Below are 19,720 nucleotides of genomic sequence, written 5' to 3' on the forward strand. Positions count from 1 at the left end.
TCTCGAGTTGTACCATGGATATTTTATACGATGCAGCTTTCAGCTCAGTGCGGAGTGCAGAAGGTGGACTCGCTTGCTGAACGCTCTCTCAAGAAATCCCGGGCTAGATTCAACAGGTGGCTTCTTCAACAGCCACGACAAGTCTGAAGACTTTCTCGGAATTTCCTGAATATACTGTTACATTAAATTAGTTCAAATAATTTGGTAGTTAACACAACTAAATGCATTGGAGGTATATTTAAAACAGCAGAGCAAGACTTCAGGCACTTCGAGTATGCATTAAATTAATTGTGTAAACCTGGATCTATATGAACAAGAGTTCTCTTGTTCATAATATCTTTTTATATTTGTTAATTGAATATATCAATTGAGTATATCTGTTATATTTTTGAACGGGATGGGACTGTACACTAGTGGTTCCCAGGGGAAAACAGGGTTATTGAGCCATTGGACATTCAGAGATTATATGTTGTGTGGGCGAATGTAACCGTGTGCAAAAGTAAAAAAATCCTCTTAGATGATCATAGAATAAGTTGCGTGGGTGAATGTAACTGTGCTCTAACAATCCTCTTAGATGAAGCTCTACAGATGCAGCCCCCGAAAGTGTATTCGACTTACCTGTATAGTACTGCTGACACAAATGTAGCCTCTACATCAGACAGAAAAGGCAATGTGTTCGCTTAATCGTGTGAAGGATCTCTTTGTGAATCTGTCTCATTCATCAGTGGAAATAGAAGCCATTAGAATACGATACATGTTCACCTTCAACCCCGCAGCTGCCGGACGTGCTTGTTTTGGGACTATTTGCAATGAGTATCGCATTAGTAGGTATGTGTCCTTAAAAATGTAAGGGACGTTCAGTTATATACAAATAGGACAGAGACAAAGTAATAATCCTATTTTAACGTGTCCTGCATTTTAACTTACTGAATAGATCAATTGAAATGTTCTGATTCAGAGCCCCTGCAGTTTGTGCAAATTAGAACCACAACAATGCTCCTGAGTCCTGAGCACCACACTGAGCACACGATCAGCTGGGTTCTCACTTGTTCAGCACGACTTCTTGTTGCAGTTGAGCTCAGAGCTGGAGATGATCTCCATATTCTACCACACTAACTAGTCCTAAACGTAGTACACAGTACACACTTTGTTTTTAACAATTTAAAATATTACACAAAGGCTGTAAAGCACATTCTGAATCGATCCGAATATTTGATTTCCGCAATACGTTTAGGCAACAACAGGGAACGTGGCGCTTCTCCAGCAACGAATTTCTCACTTTTGTGAACTACTGGTTCACAATGACTTAAGTAGCTTGTCAGGATGGCTGAACTGTCTAAGGTGCCAGATACAAGCACTTGTGTCTTTCCCTTGCTTGGGTGTTCTGGTCTTTGAATAGAGACGTGGGTTCAAATCCCACTCCTGACAGTCGCTCCCTTTTCCCTGTCTTGCATTTTTTCCGTCTTCTTGTGCTAGCTGACAATGACAGGAAGAGGAAGACGGAGAAACCGGTTTGCGGGCACATGATGGGCAGGGAAATGCTTTGTGAACACTTACACGTTATTAGCAGAAAGTCAAATAGGGTTCGATTTCTGCCTTAAGAACTTTTTGGGATGCCTGTAATCGAGTAAATATTTACAGCCAAGGTATGGATTCAAAGGTGAAAGACCGAAATATAAATCCAGAAGAAGATTTATTAAAACACATTGTTTTCCTTGCGGTTCCTCCTGTATTTAATTAAATGTGGCATTGTGAAATCAACCTGTAGCCCTACGGAATGCAGAGTGACAGCGGCAGGAGCAGAGAGGATTATATCAGAGCTCTAACAGAGAGTTCGAAAATATAGGCAAATTGATTTATAGAACATTTGATTTAAACTTTCCTATCTACTCGGCCTTACTGAAGTATTTGTAGTTGTATTTCATCTTCTGTCTATTTCTATACTTTACAGTAGATAGTGTTTAGCCAGAGAAGAGAGATACAAGCGCTATACCCCCACAGCAGCCGCCGATTCCGATAACCTTAACCAAAGCAGGAAGATCAGTTTCTGCTCGAGACAGCAGTTTTCTGAACTGTAAATCTCCAACACGGGCTGGAGACGCTGGGTGTCTTCGGGTTCTGAGATTATATAACAAAAGACTCAGGGAGCTGCAGGCGCGGCTCAACCGGGTTAAAGTTAGCTTGAAGTTCGAAAACGATTTTGGGACGCCTGTAGCGTTTACACGAAACCTCTTAGAATCGCGAGAATACTTGCTTTGTGTATAAAATACATTGTGAATGCTTTCTCAGCATTTACTTTTTCGTTTATACAGTATGACATTTTTTTGACCAAGCACGAATATTCTTTTGTCCATATCTTCGCAACGGAAGCACAGAACGCCTTCAAACCAAATGCATTTTAAAGGCCACGACATATGGATATTTCCACAGCCTCTACATCAAAGTATCAGTGAGCTAATTATCTTTTTTTAAACCTCCGGTTTTTCATCGATGCGTAATTACGCACTAACTGGAACCCGGGGGACCGCTGTATACACAAGTTCACAACGCGAGAAATACTGTTCAATACGGCTTCATGCGAAAAACCCGTATATGACCATAGGCAACAGAATAGCGCAGTCTCCAATTACCCAGACTGTAAGCACGGGAATAAAGCTTTGTCTGAATTCTGAAACCCTTCCTTTACGTCCTGTTTTTATTCAGGTAAGAGTCAACTATATTCACAATACTACTGACAGCAGGAAGATTAAAATATTCTTTACTCAGCAGCTTATTAAAAACAGCTCCCATGATGTTCAAACCGATTTTTTACACAGAACACTGACACAGCTTTGCGTTCTGAATCTCTTTTTTCTCGTGCGTTTATTTAATGTGGCACAATGCACTGGGATAGGGGGATTCTGTTCACAAACCAATAGCATTTAAACCACAGCACCCACAATGCTGCAAGTAAGTGTTTTGCACACTAAGCAGAGAGCGATGTCTTCCTCGTTAGTATAGTGGCGAGTATCCCCACCTGTCACGCGGGAGACCGGGGTACATCAGGACGCGCATTGAAGTGAAAGCAGGATGCGCTGCGACATGCACTGTGCAGTTCCCGTCACACTAAGAGGTGAGTGGGTCTGTTCGATCACAGCGCTAGGCGAATCCCCAAACAGTGTGTGTGGCGACAAACGAAACAGGCCTGTTTCCGCCCGGTTTCGAACCGGAGAAATCGGGCCCAGTAGAATGTGTAAAATGTGGCGCTGCCTTGTAGAATTCCCCACTCTTGTAGAATTCGAGAAACAGCCTCTTTTTGCACGCTCCTGTACTTCACAGAGGTCTTGAGCGACCGGTCATTTGTACCCAATGTATTTCCGGTGCCTTCATGCGCTCTTGTACCAAACGCACGTTCCTTCTGTATGCGGAGCCGATCATTTGCAATTGGGCTGTGCCGACAGACCAGGACGAGCTCTGTCGGCTCAAAAGCAGCGCAGGACCTGCAAGAACAACAGAAAGATAAGGATCCAGCGGGGGCCTCTTAGTGAGCCCAAGATCTCATCAAGAATCGGCTCCAGCAACAGGGCTGGGCGCATTGTTCCATTCTCCGACCGCTCTCGGTGTAAACAAGTCCCTCCTGGTCTCTGCTTGAATTGCACTTTCCTGCATTTCCTTTGGTGTAACTGGCTTCCCCTGCATGGGCGAATGTGAAGAAGATACTTAGTAAGTCATTGAAGAAAACCGAGAAGAGGTCGGAGTGGCCTCTGTCGTTCATCAACGATACAGTCAGGCAGTACTCCTCTGTAAAGCGCCGTTCGTTCACATCGATTGGCTTTTTTTTGCCTTCATTCGTGCAAGTAATAAAAGCAGACGCCCCTATTCTGCCGTGACCCGAAATTGAATCGGGGTTGTTGCGGCCACAACGCAAAGTACTGACCACTATACAATCACGGAGAGTTACCGAGACACACGGGACAGGGCGGAAAAGGCTGTGCTCTCTTCGTATGACATAATTCGGAAAAGTCCTGACGTTGCATTTCAACTGAGCCCCAGTATACATCGACCCTTCGACACTCTGAGTGACAACTCTCTTGCGTGTTTTCTCATATTTATGTAGTTTGCTTGCATGATGCCCGGAACAGCAGGGTTGTTCGCTCCCATATGGTTTAGCGGTTAGGGTTCCTGGTTTTCACCCAAGCGGCCTGGGTTTGACTCCCGGTATAGCAACGTGTCAGTTTTGCCTCCTGCTTTCCAAAAGATCAGCACCGTGTACGAAGGAGCCGCATTAAAACCACTCGAATGTGCAAAACGCGCGAGAAGAGGGGGCGCTTGTTTCCAACAAGGAAGACTTCTCGCGTGTGAGACGAGCTGATCATCGTTGCAGGAGGTGGGAGGGTTACTCTGGTAGACAGGGCTGACGTTCGGCAATAGGATTTATACTCTCCAAGATGATATTTGCACTTTCTGGAGAGGCGATTTTCTCCACTTCAGTAGCCCGATTTCGTAGATTGCGTGGAGAGGGCTGTAGAATGTGGTGCCGCCTTTCCTGCTCAGTCCATGACAGGCGTGCTGGTCTCTGGAGAGAGAGCACGGTCCATCAGCGCACTTCAATAAAGGCACTGGAAGCAGCTGAATCGCATTGGCGAAGCTCAGCGCTGGGCTACGGGGCAAAGTTTGCCACTGTTTCTGTAGTGTAGTGATTATCACGTTTGCCTCACAAGCGAAAGGTCCCTCATTCGAAACCGGGTGGAAACAGACTTCTTTTGTTGCCACGCACAAAAGGGGATTGGGGATTCACCTAGCGCTGTGATCGAACAGACCCACTCACCTCTTAGTGTGGCGGGATCTGCACAGTGCATGTCGCAGCGCTTCCTGCTTTCACTTCAATGCGCGTCCTGATGTACCCCGGTCTCCCGCGTGACAGGTGGGGACAGGTGACAGGTCCTATACTAACGAGGAAGACTTTTCGAAGAGGAGATTTTCTCCATTTCTGTAGTCTGACTTCCTCTATGCTAGAGAGCTGTAGAATGTGGAGTCACCTATCCAGTTCTGGGAACAGTGTAGGTAACAGGTTTGTTACTGCCTGATGAGCACAGTAAATTATTACAGCAGAATAAAGACACTGTGAGTATTTGAAGTGAATTAACAATCTTTTACGTCTTGACACGTTCAATGCTGCTGTCATTTCTGTAATATTGTGATTATCACGTTCATCACACATGCGCAAGATCCCCTGTTTGAAATCGGGCAGAAACAGGTGTCTTTTTATCCTCTCACAGTTTGCACTTCTGCCAGTGTTTTATGGATCTTGTTTTGTCTTATTGCAAGAACTCGCATTTCCTGTGTCATTCGTGACCACGTCAAACAGCCAGCAGATCATGTCACCTTTCAGATAGTCATTCTTCTGCTTCCTAAATTTCCTAGAGACAGGTCATTTCAGCAGAACTGACAAACTTGGCAAAGCAACCTGATAAGACCAGGTCCTAGAAGTCACTACTCAGTCAGTCACTGCTGCCGAAATGCAAGCCCTTCCTCCAGCCTGAAGAAGTTGAACCTACATTACTCATGAGGAAGATGTATCTACCAGACCTCAGAGAGCTGAGCCGGATCACTTCCCTTCTGAATGATGTTGCAGTAACACTCTACCACTCCTCTTCATGCATTCATGCTGGAACTTTAAGAGGCTACTGCAGACAGCAGAGGTCGGATCATACACAGAGGTTGAAATAGCTCAGCTGAGAAAGCCTTAGACTGATGCTCTAAAGGTCCCTGGTTCAATCTGGGGTTTTGGCATTTTATTTCATTGCGCCATTTGTTCCTCTCTGCAACGCCCTGTATCTAAAGTCACACTTCCCTTTCTCATCCCGAATCCCAAACTAGATTTTTTGTGTCCTTGAGTCCCTCTTTTACCGACGCTGATGAAGTACAGAAATAACTTAACATGTTTTGCACTCCTTATGGTGTTTTATGGTGGGACCTCTATTTCTCTTAGTGACAGCCCATTTGTTTTCAATATATTTCTGGTGCACTTATTACATCAGTCTCCCCTGGTGGCCTGTTTTCATATCCCACTTCTGACAATGACTTTTCTTATGTCACTTTGATGGGAGTACAATTGGAAAAAAAAACTAAAATGTGTGTAGTTGTTTCCATATCAAACCCATCTTCCATTTTATACAGTATTTCACAGGAGTGAATCAATTCCTTGTTTAATTTTGCAAATGACCCTGCTGTCAAAAAAACAAAATTCCCATGAAGCCAAGGGGTTGCTGAAAAGCAGATTCACTTTGATGTTTTGTGTTGTTATAACAAATTCATCTCATTTAAAAAAAAAATAGATTTCTGTAGGAAGAAAGGTGTCTCACACTACAGTTTAAATTGTAAACAGGTTGTAGAAAAAGCTCCTTAGCTCCCTGTCAAGAATCAAACCCCACTCTCCTGTATGACAGGGAGGGATTCCCACCATGGTTAAATTTCAACTGTAATATCATCAACATGAATAAATGCATATATAATTGAAATTGAAAACATATCTAACACAGTTCTTTTCCGGTTATATACCACAATGCATTGCTGATATTCGTTGTTTGCCATTTAGGTTAAATATGTTTTTCTGAGCAATCCTCTTTTGATGAGTAAGTATAAATAGTAATAATACTATTTGAATACATACAGGTCTTACTTAATATTATTTTGATTAAAAATAGTATGTTAATAAGCAATAAATGGCACATAAAAATAGTGTGAAAGTGCAGATCATACAAAATCAACTGCAAATGTGGAAATTTAACATTTTTAGGATTATAAATTACATGCAGCACATTAGCAACACTACAGTTATGCTAATGTAACAATAGTGTAAGAAAATCCTGACCTAATTCCTTTCAAATGCTGATACAAAATGTGAATGATTTCAGAGTTTCGGGTATTGGGTCTCCTGATAGAGATCAGAGGATGAACTGAGTTGTGTGGGAAAGTGTATAGAACAGGTGGACTCCCAATTCCACATCAAGAGGCTGAGCACAATGGAAGAGTTCTGTACACACAAGCGAGTCCTTGACAATATGGACAATCAAAACCTACTTGTATGATATTATATTCTCTCTGTGGTGTGGAAAATATCCACTACTAGTATTCCAGTTTACAGATAGGTCATTATATGACAGCTTACATCTGATTAATAGGATCCATCTCTGGCATACTTTCTTATTTTTAGTTTATAATGTATAATCTTGCTGATCTTTTAATGCCAAAATAAAGTGTTTTACAAAAAGCTCCATGTTCTAAAAAGTTACTACAACTTTTGAACTTTGAAATATGGTCATTTTGTATTCTAGGACTGAGCAAAGACTGCAGAAAAGTGCAGTTAATGTTTGAAAATGTGTAATGGGTATGTCTGATTGGTTGATTAGTGAAGATCTAGTAGCAGTTGATGATTAGCCATATGTTGATTACAATATTGTATATAATGTACTATAATTTGAACTAGATATTTTTCAGGTGTGAATGATTGTATATTTACAGAATAAATTTCTAAACCAAATCATTGGCTTGATTTACTTGTTTCTGTGCCTATAAAACTTTTAAAACTAAAACTAAAATCTTTGATGTATAATAGATCTCTATCCATATGTGTATAATAGTCCTCTACAGTTAATGTTATAATAGAACTATATATTGTATAATAGAGCTCCAGCCATATATGTATAATAGTCCGCTAAACTAATCCGTATATTAGAACTCCAACCATTTATGTATAATGGACATATAATCATAGATGTGTAATTGACGTATAATGATATACGTATATTAGAATTTCATTCTAGACAAATTATGGACCACATTTATAATTCTAAGGTATGCATTTAATAGACTTATATTCTACATCTTTTGCCCACTGGGGAGACACTTCAACAGGTAACATACCGTGCGAAACATCATGAGCATCTGTAAAATCTCTCTACCTGCCCCTTCTTCACAGAGACGTGACGAGGGTCTAAAGGGACATGTTTGAGCCGTAGAAACATTTTATTATTCCGTACTTTCCTGTGCAGTCAGGCCAGTTCCACTTCTACTGCGCCCGACAACGGAGGCCGTTTTGAAAACACGAGAGTAAAGGGACACTGCACGTCTGCAGAACATCACGTCCGAGTTTAAGGAGAGTAACATCAGAGATTGGAAGCTATGGAGTTTCAGGTCTGTTTTTTATTATAGGTTCAAGAACGTCTGAATACCTTTGCAAGAAGTATTTCAGAATCCCAGTCAAATCCAGTACGAATGCGTCTTTTGGAATACGTCTTCCTGTAAAAATAAAATGACTTCAAGGGCGCTATAAGCACAGGTTTGAAAGCCTGCTCCACAGAATAACTATATCCAGAGGTGCCAAAGTCGAGATTTCACCACGTGAGAGAAAGCATCTCAGAAAATGAAGTTGCAGTCGCTTCCACGCGTCATAACACCACTAGGTCAGACCACAAGAACTGAAGAGCCGCTGTCGAGAGTAACGCGGCCGAGCGCTCTAAGGAGCTGGATTAAAGCTCCAGTCTCTTCAGGGGCATCTGTTGGAATCACACCGCTGCCGCGTATCTCCTTGTTAAGAATCCCTTTTTTGTTGTTGTTGCTGCCTCCAGGCGATGTAAAACAGATTCAGAAACAAATAATTTGAACAACATTAGTAGCCTGTTTGCTTGAAGGCGCGTTGGCTAAGTGGTAAGGTGTCGGTTTCGTAAACCGAAGATCGTGGGTTCAAGCTCCACCTGTTTCATTTGTCACCACTTTCCTTGAGTTTCAGTGTCTTTAAAAAACACGCAAAGTAGGAGTCTCTATAGTAAAAGAATGTAACTGTTGCCAGTGATGAGTGTTCTTGTATATCCTGTCTTGTTCTTTAGTCGACAAAGCCTGTCTCTCTTCACACCCATCTTCCGAATGATCGTCTCAGCATTGGGAAGGAACGGGCATTTGGTACAGCCCCCCCACTCCATGGTCTGATCACAAACAGATCGGGTGAGCTGTCAGTCTAGGTTGGAAGTAACGTCCGAAAGCACTAAAAATCTGATTAGGAACGAGAACACCGTGTTTTTTTAAAACGAGTAAACGATAGAATTATATAAGTAGTGGGACAAAACATTGTCTGCCTGCAAGACTATGTCATGCTAAACGCCACAAATTGTGTTCGTCCAGTCGTGTCAATCGTCCTAAAGTTACGGAAAATCGGATGCAACTGGTGCATTCGGCGTACATTTCTTCAGGATAGGCGCGTGGTTTAGAACAGCAGATTCATAGATTCGTGTCTTTTAAGCTTTGTGTTCCGCTCTCCAGATAGAGGCGAGGGTTCAAATCCCACTCCCGACAGTCAGGCGTTTTACCCTGTCTTTACACTGTTTCAGTCTTGTGCTCGCTGACAATCACAATACGAGGAAAACGGAGAAACTGCTTAGCAACAACATAATGGACAGAAAAAAGCTTCGTGAACACGTGAATGTGATTAGCAGCAGTAACGTATGCATTCAAATGTTGAAGTCCGAATTATAAAAACAGCAGAAGAAATTTGTGAGAATCCTCGGGTTTTTATGCTGCTTGGACTTCTTTCAAGGCTACGAAGTGACCCCCGTTTCATTTTCATTTTCAAACTTCAGAACCGAATAACAAAATGGCAAATACCGTTTCCACGATGTATTCAGCGACGCGAATGAAATATTTTAGTGCTGTCTCAAATGCGAGGAATTTCAGAAAAACCTGGAAAAGCAATGCTTGCAATAAATGACATATATTTAAAGCGTGTAGTCAGCATGAACAGAACAACGCACTGCTCTGTAAAAACGATCTGAAGCCGCAATTATTCTTTTATCCGGGCAGTTCATTCTGATACGATGTTTCTGCAGAATAAATGAAATGCCGAACTCCAAAGATGTTGTTGCCATTATTGTTACTCCTGTTGCTGTAGTTTTAAACTTAATCAGTGGGTATGTAATGTTGTATAGGGGCTGGACTACTTTGTTCCGTCCAAATTCCATTATGTGAATTTATGCTTTTTTAATATAAGTATTTACAATACAACGCGTGCTCAAAAACCGTTACTTGGTAGCTTAAGAAGCGGCAGTGTTTTGACAAAGTGTGGTATTCGAACAGAAAATGCTGAAGTGTTTAATACTTGCTTGTGAGCGAATCACCCTTGATTTAGACAAACTCTTGTTTGGCCGATGATTTCAGATCAAAATCTGAATCAAGTGGAAAGAAAGCTGAATTACGCAAAGGTCATAAGGCACTGGGTATCACTGTTACGCCATCGGGTCATGCTAGGAGAATTGGGGGGATCAAATTGACACAGAGGGACCCAATGTGGGAGCTGAACCCACAGTTCTGAGATTAAGAGATTCATGCGCTCTCGACTGCGCCTATATAACTCTTGTGCTACAGCAGTAATATTTCTGGGTGTGGATGAACATGACATAATAGGCTGACAGCAGGAACACGTGGCCCACACGCAGTGACAGTATCGCTATCACATTTGACTGCAGTATATTGTGTTGAGAGCAGCAATAACTTTCCTGCAGAGGTGGGAGTGCCTTTAATACAGCTCTTTCAATCGGACAGAGTAACAGGAACCGACCTAAAGTTTCGGCTGTGGATCCATCTCCATGTGGGGAAAAGAGACAGTAAAATAGCGATGAAGAAACAGAAAGAATTGTGCTTGCTGCAAAGTAGGAAAGAGGTGGTCAGACACATAAAACAGCTTGGTGATGATTTGCAGCGACAGTTTTATGTTATTTAGTACATGGATTTCTCTTCATGTTCCTTAAGATGTGTAATTTTATGTTGGTTGTATGAGAACAGTTTCTTCTAAAGTCCTGTCAATTGACAGTGGAGAGCTAGCTGGTTCACATCTTCAAGAAGACTCTTTTTAAGGTGATTACAAGTTTCTCGAACAAATCTGTGTCATATTTTTAGCTATTTTTAGCTGTGTCATATAGTTTAGCTAATGAGCAACGAGAGTCTAAATGAATTCTCCCACCCTCCATTCCAAGATAAAACTCCATGTGCGAGTCTAAGTTTCCTTGAAGCTACTGATGTTCGTCATTATTGGACATTCCCGGTGATAATGACTAAGGAGCTCAATTTTTACGTGTTGTAGTTCAACATGTGCAAAACATTCGTATCCCCTGCAAATATCGGCAAGGTCAGTGATATTCTCAACAATTTGTGCCATTGCAATTCGTGCAATTCATGCCATACTTTTTCGAAATGTATTCTGACATGCCAGGATCAGAGGGACATATTAAAAAAATTGGTGCATTAAAATTTCTTGTACTTCAGGATTTTGATAGTCTGTTACATTGTCTTTCACACATCAGTGTCGGAACTGTGAGACATTTTCATAACCGGGGGGAAGGCTGTAGCAATAAGCATAAAGTGCAACACCTTTTCCCAGTGTAAGTCCGTGTTATGGTGAGTTTTTACATTGAAATTGAAGCCATTTCTCATGCTTTCTCTCAGTGTCGGGGCTGCAATTGCGTGTAAAGGAGGCGACTTGAAAATGAAACGTGTAATCACCTTACAGAGGGTCTTCACGACGGGGTGCGTCAGCTAGTTCTCCATTATTGTCACTTTACTGGACTACTCGGTGTGCTGATTGACTCAAAAAATGTCGCTACAAATAATCCGCCGGGTTGATTTTCTTGTCCGACCACCTCCCTCCGTCCCCCTTTGCTGTTAGCACAATTCTTTCAGTTTCTTTTCTTGTATTTTCCTTGCTATTTTACTGTTCCTTTTCCACATCTGGAGATGGATCCACAACCGAAACTGGTTTCACCCTGTGTTTCTGCAGCGTCAGTCTGTATGAGGAGCACAACTTGTTCAGCTCCAGTGGCGCAATCGGTCAGCGCGTGGTACTTATACAGCAGTACACAGCGGAGTCATGCCGAGGTTGTGAGTTCAAGCCTCACCTGGAGCAGTGTCTTTAGCTACTGAAAGCAACTGTCGAGTTTAGATACTCTTAGGTATTTGATGGAGATAAATTAACATCAAACGAACAAGTAAAGGTAAAGGTTTATTTCGAGTCACAATCAAAGAAGGCTCCACAGCTGAAACATTGTGTTTCCTTCTCTTTTCAGCATGGAATGTGTACCTCCAGTTGACTTGCACACAAATATATGAGAGAGGTCTACTGAGATGAGTGGAGCACTGAAGACTTGATAAAGCTCTTGCATTAGATTCTGTTTTTGTTGTTCCCCAGATTTGTTTTTAAATGTTCTTTTTCTTTTGAAGTTGTTGCATTTGGTTGTTTTTTATAGTTGCTAGACTACTACAGGGATTTACCTAGGTTCCCGGAAGACTTCTCGTTTTGTGTTTGTTGTGTTTTCGGGTTACAACTATTTTTTTCTTGATAGGACCCCACGCATTACTGTGGGACTAGTTAACTTTAGTTCATACATTGTACCTGAAATTACCACATAAACTACTACTCTGTTTTCCTTTTTTTTTAAAAAAAGGCTAAACTAATGTTTGTTTCTCCTTGCTTCTGATTGGTAGCTACAACGGGTCAGTTGAAACAAACTGGCTGCTGAAATTTGTCAGCAGCTCTGTACCAAACCTCTTCTCAATTGCAACAACCCTAAAATAACAGCTGCTGCCCATTAGACGTTACTAAAGTAGGAGACTAAGCAGACTAAGCGGAACAATAGATCACATTGGAACTGTCCTGAATGTAGTGGAAATAATATCGTCATTAAGTAATGAACAATTGCTTTCCAGACACTACAATTATTCACAAGGAATTTTATCAATACATATTTTATTAATAAAAGCGTGATATCTTAATAATGAAGTTTAATGTTATCTTTATTAGTAGCTGTATTACAGGTAATGCATGCACAGACTTTATTATGCTATAATGAATTTTCAGGTATCCCGGGGAGAGAACTGAAATGAAGGAAATACATATTTAAAGGGGTGTAAGTCTTAAATGTGTTCTGTCACATAGGAGTGTTAATTGAATAGATTTGTTGTATGATTTAATATGATTTGACTCTACACTTGTGTTTCTCAGGAGACAGCATTAATATTGGGGATTTGCAGATACAGATAATAAGTTGTACTATACAGGCAAATGTACGGTTACCTTAATGAAAAAAAACTCTTATCATTACCCTTTTCAACATTATTATTTAAGACAGTCTTTCAGAACAGTATTCTCGTATTAGTGGCTATAGTCTAATGATAATGGTGGTGAAACAGGCGAAATGTGCGGAAAGAATTGGAGATGGAACAGGAGACTCATCCAGTCGATAGAAAGGTTGGGAAGGACTGCACAAACACCGTGCCAGTGCTTAGTAGCGTCATTCAAAAACAATACGTGGTTTAACAATATCAACTGCTCTACTTTGAGCTCAGCTCAACTGCTAGTAATACATTGCCCAAATGTTCTAATTAGATACATGTGTTTTCTATGTGTATTTAATTAGTATTTCTTTTGTTTTAATTGATTTAAAATAGAATCTTTATAAAACAGACGAAGGCTTTATGTGTTGCGCTGAAATTCACACACAAGTAAGGAAAGATATCGCGCTTAGGAAGAAATCCAGAGTGGAGACGCCGGCGATTGAAAACAGCCATATACATGCAAGGTACTGTACTGTATGTGCTCTACCACTGACCTAAACTCCCGACAACTACTGTATCTTTATCTGCGGCACTTTGTTTTAGGAAGAGTGAGGAGTCTACAAGCCTAGAAAATGTTAGAAGAATTCAGAACAAGAGGCTCTGCTTCACCGTTTACTCAGCTTTCGTTGGACAACTAAGTGAATGACAAATTTTCACTTTCTGATTAAAGAACATAAAAAACACCTTTCTTCCAGACAGATTCAAACCAGAGAACAAATAGTTCCCAGCTGTTTCCACTATATTCCTCCGCTCTTACAACTGAGTAATCGAAAACACAGGAAGCCCACCTTTTGTCTTAAATAAAGCACAATGTAGTGCAACGTTTCTATTTATTTAAATCCCAGTTCAAAATCAAATCTCATTCCCATAGTCCTGTTTAGTTTGAATTTAAGCAGTTAACCAGGCTTCTACAGTATACACTCCCAGAGATATTACAAAATGTTTGAGGGACATCATTAGATATAGAAATTGACTCTTTTTCTAGTGGGATCACATTAAACCTTTCTTTCGGATTGAGAACAGGATCGTCGTGAGATTCAATACACATCTGCCTTTGCTTCTTTCGATGACGAATGGATTATTGAGGTGCAAACATTGGTTCAAATCAAAACAAAATTGTACTATACAGTACTTCTGTTTCAGCTACCAAAATTTAGCCTTAGTTGTAAAATTCCATATTAATATTCAATATTAAGTGGATTTAAACATGCACAGTAGAGAAACAGATAAAATCTCTTCCTCCCTGGGCCACTTGCCCGCTTCTCTCACTAAACCACCATTCCGTCTCTTCACAGCTGTTCCAAGACCCTCTTTCTGTCACACCTCTCTACATCTATTCTGACTTCACACCTCTTGATTGGCCTCTCTTTCTGTCCCCTGCTCCCGCCTCTCACTCCTCCTCCCTCCCAGCCTTTGTTCTCCCACTACTTTACCTTTGCCTACTGCCCTGTCTCTCTCACACCTGAAGAAGGCTCCACGAACGAAACGTTGTGTTCTCTTTCTTCTTTTTTTCAGCATGGAATAAACCTATCTGTCAGAAGTGTTTGACTGACAATTGAGCAATATGTGATTATCTCTTATTATTATTTTTACTTATTTAATGAACAGCAGTGTTGTCACTCTTATAAGTGTAATATGATTATCAGCAGCAGCAGACTGATGGTCGTGTCTACAATAGTGACTAGTTGACAAGTTTGTAGCTCTGAGCAGTGGGACTCAGATCACACAGAAGACCTGTCTGTGTGTGATTCCACACCAGCCCTGGGATTCAGCGTCTCCCACACGTCTCTCATGTGGAGTCTTATAAATATACAGTTAAACAGAGTCTGATAACAGTTATATAGTTAATTAAATAATCAAACTGGCTGAGGAACTGAGAGATCGAGTGAAAATAAAACCAAGAGCTGCTCTTCAACCTCCAGGATCAGGAGTCTGATCCTCCTGGCTTCTATTCTATGGAGATTCGTGTAAAATGCTTAAAAGCACTTATTATAGAGACCTGTGCTCCTTCTCTTTCTCTTCTGCTCCACAGGAGTATGCTTTATAACGCATTATTCTGTGAAGTAAACATTTTTTTTTCTGTTAGTGTTTAATGAATTTCATTTCTTGGTTTGTCATTCTCCTCCTTCTGCTGTTATGAATCGCTTCTCTTAACAGCCCGGTGTGGTTTGTTTTTGGAGATGTTATATCTGTAAGAAAAGCCCTCCGGGCTCCGGACAGGAGTCGTCTCCAGCGGAGACGTGCTCTGCTCTGTCAGAAAGAGCGCTGTGACGTCACAGACACCAGGCAGAGCGCCGGAATCGGAAAGCGAGACCGCGGGAGACGCGCAGAGCGCACGGAGGAGAGTTATTGATCACTTATCAAGCAATTAATTCAACTAAAAAAACATAGAATAATCGATTAAGTTCACCGATTGGTGAGCACTGATTCTTTTCCCATTCTTGACCCATTTTAAAATCTAGAAAAGAGTCAAAATCGATTAATTAACTTGCGTTTAGTGTTAATAATGTTCAATCTGAAATTAAAGAATGATTTATTCAAATTATTATTTAGGAATTGTATCCTAGAGCTAGAAAATTATATTCAAAGTTAATAAATTTGTGTAAGTAACAGTTTAAATGCATTTTCCATTTGTTTACAAATCATAAGTATGGTAACCATGGCGACACGTGGCACATCACTGTGCCTGGCTAGATGTCTCGCCTTCGTCACAAAGAGTGGTGTGACGTCACGGACAGCAACTAATACTAATGCTAGTGTATTTATGTTAATATTAGTGAGAGTACAACTGGTAGTTTTACTAATGCTAGTGTTCATGTGAGTATTAATGATGATAGCACTACTGATAATTTTAGTTTTAATGGTCATATTAATGTTAATATTAAATTTAATTATAGAGTTACTGTTACAGTATTAACAGTAGCAGTAGTGTTAGTTTTAGTGATATCATTACTGTTATTATAAGTGTAGAGTGTGTCTGTGAGTTTGTGGTGTTTGTGAGTGTGTGGTGTTTGTCAGTGTGTGAATGTGTGTCTGTCAGTGTGATATGTCTGTCATTGTGCAGGTGTGTGTCTGTTAGTGTGTGTGGGTGTGTCTGCAAGTGTGTGGTGTCTATCAGTGTGTGGGTGTGTGTCTGTAAGTATTAGTAGTGTCTATGTGTGTGTCTGTGAATGTGTGCGAGTACTGTATGTGTGTGAGTGTCTGATTGTGTGTATAAATGTGTGTGGTGCCTGTGAGTGTGTGTTGTGTCTATGTGTGTGTCTGTGAATGTGTGTCTGTGAGTTTGTATCTGTGAGTGTGTGTAGTGTTTGTGTGAATGTATGTGAGTGTGTGGTTGTGTGTCTGTCAGTATGTCATAATGTGTGTGAATGTGTGGGTGTATATCTGTCAGTGTGTGTGAATGTGTGTGTAGGTGGGCTTGGGCTCCAATGCTGTGTCTGACAGAAGTGACCCATCAACAGGTGTTGAGGTCCAGAGTCACTTGCAAATTTCTAGAGCACTTTAGAACTTTCTAGAGTCCAGACCAACGAACAGAAATCTGTGAGTGCTGTGTTTTTATCACTATTAGCGTATGTGGTGTCTGTGGGTGTGTGGGTGTTTGTGAGTGTTTGATGTGTGTGGGTGTGTGTCCATGAGTATGTGTAGTGTCTGTGTGTCTATGTGAGTATTAATGATGATAGCACTACTGAATACTAGTATTCATGTGAGAATTAGTGATGATAGAGCTACTTTGAATTTTAGTTTTAATGCTAGTATTCATGTTAATATTAGTGATAATCATAGTGTAAGTGTCAGAGTATTAATACTCATTGTCATGTTAGTTCTTTTGATAGTATTACTGTTATTATTGGTATTATTAGTGTACTACTAAGTTTGTGTTATTGTTAGTAATATACAAACTGTAAGCCTTAATTGCAGTGTTACTGTTGTAATATTGGCAGTATTTGTGTAAGTGTTAGTTATAGTGTAACTGTAGGTAAGAGTGTAGGTAAGGCCCCGGCTGCCCTGTGGTGGCTCGGGGAGGGCCTGCGGGTCGAACTGGAGGGGCTTCTCTAGGTTGAGGAGAGCTGGGTGCGGACCTGGGCTCAGAATGCGATGTCTTCCATCCAGCTTGACTGCCTGGAGTTGTACGATGAGGTCCTGGCCAAGTTTGGATCGGAGGCAGCATATGTGGGATTGGTGAGTCCCTGAAACCCCTCCCCTTGTCCAGCTTACACTGTGGTATCAGGGCGGTACAGGGGCTGGGGCGACTCTCCTGACCCCCTCAGCTTTCCAAGATACCTGCGTCACCCCACTCAACCTGGAAATTTCCCAGATCCAAGGGGAGAGAGACAGGAGCTGGGCTGGGACACCAGCCTGCTGTTATTTCAAGTGGTTGGCTGAAAGACACACCGCTTATAGATCACCACTAGCGGGCATCATAGAGTGGGTGGTGAGACTCTTGGTCATCGATGGCAACAGTGGGGTTACTCCCCCTCTCTCTAATGGCTCTATTAACAGTGGGGTGTCTCTGTCTCTCTATTGGCTCTATTAACAGGGGGGTGACCCCCCTCCCCCTCTCTTTTGGCTTTAGAGATACCACAGTTCCACCCCTAGGTTGCATCTCCTGTCTGGCGCTGTGGAGGTATGATGATGATTCACTGTCTTTGTTCTCTCTCTCTGGTACAGGAGTTGGTACTGAGTTAGTGAAGTTTCACAGAGGATATGATAAGAAATTTTACCAAATCCCAAAATTAAAACAGTGAAGACAACGGGCAACACAACGGGAGCTCTGATAATGGAGGTTTGGTTTGACAGCAGCAGACATGGTCAGGACATCTTGCCTGATTCTCTCTCCCCATTTTCCTAGGATTTTCCCTTCCAGGGCACAGGAATCATGAAGCAGGATGACTAGGAGGAGGCGAAGGAGACACTGAAGTCCTGCTTCGAAAACATGAAGGTCAGGTGTGACTTCTCTGAGGTGGACAAGTGCTTCCGCCAGTGTGCAGCATAGCTCTACCTCATCCTGCAGAACTACCTGGGAGTCCCTGTAACTGAGGTCTGTGAATAGCAGGTTAATTTTTTCTCTTTGTAGTAGTCTTAGGACAGTCTGACTTGTTGTGGGACTCAGCAGGAACAGAAAGGTCTTCTGTGTGTCTTCAGTCTCCACAGCCAAGGAGACGCATGATCCAGATTGGCGAGGCTGTTAAAAAAAACAAGTTCATCCCTCCCTCTCCTGGACCTCGGCGCCCCTGGGCCCTCCCTCCTCAATCATCTGAACTCAGAGAAACCCCTGGTGACTGTGCCATGCCGCCCCCATCAAGCCCTGGAGGAGCCCCCTCCTTTGAGGAACTTCAGAGTTCCTGAGACTCAGAGACAGGTGAGAAGTGAACAGAACCTCTGTCCTTGTGTGGAGTCACCTGTACAGGCTCTTATTGGACACACTGTATAAACTCATCTGGACAGACTCTTACTAGATACACTGTATAGTCTTACCTGGACAGACTCTTATTGGACACACTGTATAGTCTCATCTGTATAAACTGTAGAGACTCTAGGAGGAAAAAGGAGGAAAAGAAACAGATGAAGCAGGAGGAGAAGAGGGGGGAAATCTTGAAAAAGAAGGAGATGGAACAGATGAAGCAGGAGGTCGAGAAGAGGAGACTGGAAGTGGAGAAAAAGAAGAGAGAAATGAAAGCTCAGAAGAAGAGAGTGAAGGAAGAGAAGAGCAGCCTCTAGGTATGTCTAGACTGTAGGTTTAGCAGGAACAGCAGTAGATACAGCTGTGATATTATTCAGAGCACTAGTAGTGTCATCAGTACTATAAACATAAGGGGGGAATTTACTGTTGTAAGCAGCAGCAGGAGTGATATCATTAGTAGAAGAAGCAGAATTAATTATTATTAATAAAATTGCAGAAACTGCTCAAGGTATTGTTTGGAGCCTGACTTCTCACCAGACTAGAATGAAGAGAAGAAGGGATCTGAAAAAAATTCTGAAATAAAGTTGAGAATCAAGCGGAAAGGAGTCACTACACTAGGAAGAGAGAATCGATAAACCAGAGTGTAGATAAGAAATAAAGGAAGAAGGGAGATCAATGACTTATGTTGTGGATTATTCTATATTAAATCTCTGTCAGGGTGACGAGGCAGTGCAGTGGTTAGCATTGCTGGGTTCATTTCGTGCATTCAATCTGCTCCCTGGGTATGTGCATGTACCCTTGTTCGCTTGGGTTTAGTTAATTAGCTTCTGGGAAAACCAGCCCTGGTGTAAGTGTGTGTCTGTAGTGTCCCATTCAGGGCGTATCCTGTCTTGTGCCCATTTAATGCTGGGATAGGCTCTGCCTACCCCGCTACTCTGAATTGATTGAAGCAGTTACAACAATGGAGATAGTATTTAATGCAGAGTCTCTGTTAATACTACAGTTATACAGTTGTTCTCTCAAGAATATAAATACTCTACAACAAATACATGAGCTCTATAAATAATACAGATAAGATAATATATCAATAATATCAATCTGTAAGGTCAAAATAGACTAGATGAGAAATTGAAATTGAGATTTTTTCCTGAGTGTACACGGTTTACTTGTGTGTGAACATTT

The 19,720-nt window shown here is 41.5% G+C and overlaps 1 non-coding gene across 1 annotated transcript; it reads left to right on the forward strand.

Annotated features, from left to right (window-relative positions):
* The first annotated feature begins 11,835 nt into the window (after positions 1-11,835).
* trnai-uau (transfer RNA isoleucine (anticodon UAU)) lies at positions 11,836-11,929 on the forward strand. The gene is made up of 2 exons: positions 11,836-11,873; positions 11,894-11,929. It is a non-coding gene; the product is annotated as a tRNA-Ile (tRNA).
* The last annotated feature ends 7,791 nt before the right edge of the window (positions 11,930-19,720 follow it).

Source organism: Atractosteus spatula (assembly GCF_055471065.1).
Source record: "Atractosteus spatula isolate fAtrSpa1 chromosome 10 unlocalized genomic scaffold, fAtrSpa1.hap1 SUPER_10_unloc_10, whole genome shotgun sequence".
Classification (NCBI taxonomy): Eukaryota; Metazoa; Chordata; class Actinopteri; order Semionotiformes; family Lepisosteidae; genus Atractosteus; species Atractosteus spatula.